The sequence below is a fragment of the Camellia sinensis genome, chromosome 6 (genome assembly GCF_055761805.1).
Source record: "Camellia sinensis isolate YWXY chromosome 6, ASM5576180v1, whole genome shotgun sequence".
Classification (NCBI taxonomy): Eukaryota; Viridiplantae; Streptophyta; class Magnoliopsida; order Ericales; family Theaceae; genus Camellia; species Camellia sinensis.
The window spans coordinates 158934443-158939627 of NC_138966.1; the positions used below are offsets into that span (position 1 = coordinate 158934443).

The 5185-nt window shown below is 36.6% G+C and overlaps 1 pseudogene; it reads right to left on the reverse strand.

Moving 5' to 3' along the window:
* LOC145793739 (monooxygenase 1 pseudogene) lies at positions 1-855 on the reverse strand (annotated as a pseudogene).
* Between the last annotated feature and the right edge of the window lie 4330 nt (positions 856-5185).

Consider the following 5185-nt stretch of genomic DNA (forward strand, 5'->3'; position numbering starts at 1 on the left):
TAGCAAAACATTTGCAGAAATACTTAATTAAATGTAGAATAATGATTTCACAATAGATACATAAATAAGGACTTAGTAGAGTAACAGCAATAGAAACAACAACAAAAACAATTTATATAGCAGAGTTTCTACATCACAAGAGACCACAATCATACCTAGTATGATCATTTTGGTTACGAAAGAAAATAACCATCAAAACAATACTAGCCAATTTCACCAACATTGATGAAAGGTCCCACTAGCAAACCAGTGAGATAAGTTTGCTTCGACAATCGCATCACCCTCATCCTCCGCTCTTTCACATACTTGATCCATTGCTTCTCCAACTTTATGCATCATCATCTGACTTCGGCTTTGGATTTGATCGACTTCATTAAGTTTCTGGTACAAACATCTAGCGAGAACAATAGCATCTTCCAAACCTGCTGAACCACCTTGTCCAAGGGATGGACACATAACATGCATTGCATCCCCGGCTACTGTTATTGTTCCTTTCCAAAATTTTCCCACTAGCAAGTTCCATGGAGCACGATATCTCACGTGCGTGAGAGACAATGATTCTACGTCACTGTCTTCGATCACTTGTTGAATTTCAGGTGGGAAACCGTTGATTAAGGGTAGGGTTGACTGTTTAATAAGGTCTGGATTTTGTAAAGCCCTGGCATCTGTTCATGTGCAGGTAAACAACATAAAAACAAAAAACAAAAAAAGAAAGAGCATACCGCCAGTAGACTGACTTGTGCACGCGTGCACATCCTACGCTATTTATAGTCACACAGAGAAAGCAACTAGCAAATGAAATCAAATGTATTAGAAAATACTATTACCTTTAGGAGTGGATTGTTGACCTACCATCGAGTTGACTGACTTATCATCAATTGGAACTCTTCATACCATAATGCTGTGTTAGAAATTAGGCGCTCATGTGGCATGACCTTTTGAATCTTTTGAACCTTATTCATATAAGTTCGAATTTGAATTCAAAACTTATTTGAATAACCACTCAGGATATCTATATCTATTATATCAACTGATATGGATAGATAAGATATTATCTTATATATCTGATATGATATGGGATATGGGTGATTAAAAAAAAACAACGATCAAGCCATTTTGCACTGTGACTTGTGTGGGTGATATTCATTCTATAATATCACTCCACTGCTGGGTTGGTTTATCAATTTCTGGAAGCATATGATTTACCTACGAGATCCTTCACTTTGGACTCAACTAAAAGGTATGACTATGTAATTAATCACCCGCTGTGTTTTATACTTTGATTTACATTGGTACCAGAGCATGATATGGGTATTTTCATGCTTTCTTTTATCATGTGTATATTTATAAAAGAGGAAGATGTCCACTCTCATTAGTTAAGAGCATAAAATACCTTATTTTTATGTTCATTAATGTCATTTTTAAGACTATAAATGATTTTATTTTGGAAAATGGAGTTTGGTAGTATCAAAATTGGACCAGAAAACACCATGGAAGGCGGCGTGTGGGCCTCACGCACCATCTGACGCTGTGAGCGGCTTCCACGCGTTGACACGCGCTGCTACTCGCTACCACGCGCCAGATGCGCTCCAGACGCGCCATCACGCGCCCGTCATCCGAGCTGTCCACGCGCCCGCCGTCTGCGCTGAGCCGCTCGCGTCGTGCGTTGAGCCGTGCCGTTTTTCCTCCGTGGCTTGGCTGCTGGTATTAAGGCTCTATTTGTTTTGTTTTAAATTCTGAATCACGTTAAATGGTCATAATTAATTCATTATAGATTTATTTTATGCGTGGTTGGTACTGTTAGACTCAGAATTAAATTTTCCATATTCTATAAAATTTTGAAATTTTTATGAAAATAAAAAGTATTTTTTCTGTGATAATAATCCATTATTTAACTTTAAAATGCTTCTGGTATTGCATAAATAATTTTCCAGGGTTGAAATTTTTATTGTAGACTTCTGAAATGTTTACTATTTACTGGTATAATTTTTTCAATTTATTAGATTCTGGAATTTTTTATTTCTAATTTTATGTGTGTTTATTAGTTATTTAGAATTCCAGAAAAGTTCAGAAAAATTTCAGAAAAATTTCAGAATGATTACATTTTATTATGGCATGATCTGAACATTAAATACAACATATTTTTTTTAGGGTTTGTAATATGTTGCAATTAAAGAAGCATGATTATTTATTTATTTATTTATTTAAATTCCATTATTAAATGAATATAGCATGAGTTATTTGTAAATTTACATTAAGATGCTATTGTATGGAATTTATCTTCCTTTGTATATGCCATAAGTAGTGGGAGATTGATTGTTTTGTTTGCGCATGGAATTAAATTAAATTTTGGTAATTATCACTAGAGGCGCAAGAGATGATTACGAGCATAACAAATTTTCGATCTTGAGACATGTGTAATATTATCATTATTTAATTTAGTTTTTTTTGCTGCAAAATAATTTTTTGTGTTGCTATCATTAATATCCCCTGCGCATTTGTTTACTCTATATGTAGAAATGGCTGCTAAGACAGTGGTGGCAGACTTAACGAAGGGAGAGAAATTGGATGGCGACAATTATGATATATGGCGTCGTAAGATCCAATACCTCCTCAATGAGTAAGAAGTGTTGACCACACTTGAACAAGTGATGGTTGAGCCAGAGCAGGGCAATATAACTCAACATTGTCGTGATCTTGAAGTCTTTCAGGCTTGGCGTAACAAAGATCGGTGTGCGCGCTTTACTATGTTGAGCAACATGCACAACGACTTGATTATTGAGTTTGAGCATTGCCCGAATGCATTTGAGATGTGGGAAGCTCTCAAGCAAAAGTTTGGTATTACCTCCTTGGTAAAGCTACGTGGGCTGACTATGAAGTTTGAATCCTATTAGAAAAGGGCGCATCACTCGATGAAGCAACATTTGAGGGTCATGTCAGCCATGATATGTGAGCTTGCGGCTGTTGGGCACAATTTGACTCAAGAGCAGTAAGTACAAGCTGTGATTCGCTCTCTGCCAAATTCTTGGAAGTAGATGAAGCAAAACATGATGCATAATGAGAGTGTGAAAACATTCGAAGACATATCGCGTCATTTGGAGCTAGAGGCTGAGCGCCTTGAGGCTGCTAAGTCTGATGGTTCTGCTATGGTGGTTGAGTCGAGCTCACGTAGGACTTCTCAGTTCAAACGCGGAAAAGCAAAAGGTGCTCCTAAGAAGCAATCAGTAGTTGCACTAAAGCCCAATGGCGTTAGAAATTTCAAGCGTAAGGGCAGAGAGGTGCCAAGAAGGTAAAGGCTAAATTGACATGCTTTAACTGTAACAAAGAAGGACACTTCGCTCGGGATTGCCCTAAGCAGAAGAAGGTACTCCCTTACTTAATTTCTCGTATTCAATGCTTTGTGTCTAGTCAAGCATTAATTGCTCATTCTCCTCATTTTTGGGTTGTAGACTCTGGAGCAACAGACCACATCGCGAGAGACAGAGTAGGGTTCATTGAGTATCGCCGAGTACCTGCTGGGAGCAGAAAAGTTTACATAGGGAACGAGACCAATGTAGAGGTGCTTGGCATTGGCACATACAAGCTGGAAATGCGACGTGGCCGCACCTTGTATCTTCATGATGTTCTTTACGCTTTGGATATTCGGCGAAACTTAGTTTCAGTTATTAGCATGATGAGCCTTGGTTTTAGCTTTTGTGCTTGCTTGGTTCCATTTTTCTAAAAACAGTTTTTAGAAAATTTTACTCTTTTTTTTTTTCGTATTTTTTTGTTTTTACTGAATTTTTTTAATATTTTATGCAATTTTTTTACATTTTAGACACACCTAACATAAATACACTTAAAAAGTAAAAAAATTGTAAAAAAATCTTTTAAAAATTCACTAAATACCTAAAATACAAAAAAAATATAAGAATTCAGTACATTTTTTTTTGTATTTTTATGTATTTCTTAATTTTTTAAAATATTTTTTCGCAATTTTTTTTACTTTTTAGATATATCTAAGTAAGGTGCATCTAAAAAGGTAAAAAAAAAATGTTTAAAATTTTTAAAAATTTACTAAAAACAAAAAAACACGAAAACTAAAAAACTCAATTTTCAAAAAACTTAATCCAGAAAACTCAAACCAAACACACTAGTTAGTATTTATTTGGGAACAATTTTTTATGGTTTTGGTTATCTTTTAGATGGTTTTTAGTTTTGCATATGGATGATTCTAGTTTCAATAAAAATGCCAATGGCTCTGTTTCGAATATTGCATCTTTTTGTGATAATGATTCTATGAGATGGAATGCTAGATTAGGCCACATAGGGCAAGACAGGATGACTAGATTGGCTAGACATTCGCTAGAGTCACTTTGCCTACTTGTGAGCACTGTCTTGCTGGTAAGGCAATAAGGAAACCATTTGGGAAAGCCATAAGGGCATCTATCCCATTGCAACTTATTCATTTTGATATATGTGGACCAATGAATGTGAGGGCAAGGCATGGAGCCCCTTATTTCATCACATTTATAGATGATTGCACACGTTTTGGTCATGTCTATTTGATTTCTCATAAGTCAGAAGCATTGGATTGCTTTAGATGGTATGTTAATGAGGTTGAGAATCAATTAGACAAGAGCATTAAGGCTCTAAGGACTGACCGAGGACGTGAGTATCTATCTGAGCAATTTAAAGTGCTCTGTGAGGAAAAAGGAGTTATCAGGCAATTGACAATTCCTAGGACTCCGCAGCAAAATGGAGTAGTGGAGAAAAGGAATCGCACATTGCTTTACATGGTTACATCAATGATGGGGCAAGCTAATCTTCCCATTTCTTATTGGGGAGATACTTTGTTGACTGCTGCCTACGTCCTTAACCGTGTGCCCTCCAAATCAGTTCCTTCCACCCCATATGAGATGTGGACTGGCAAAAAGCCTGATTTAGGAAATTTGCGGCCTTGGGGTTCGGCAACTTACATACACAACGCTTCTCATAAGTTTGGGAAGTTGGGCCCTAGAGGAAAGAAGTGTATTTTCATTTGCTATAGTGAGTATTCTAAGGGCTATGTGTTTGTTGGGGAGCATCCAGATGGAAGTGTGACTGAAATTGAGTAATGAGATGTGGATTTCCTAGAGGAGGATTTCCCTAGCAGAGGTAAGGTAACTAAAGAAGTAGAACTCTATGAGATGGAGGATCTACTTGA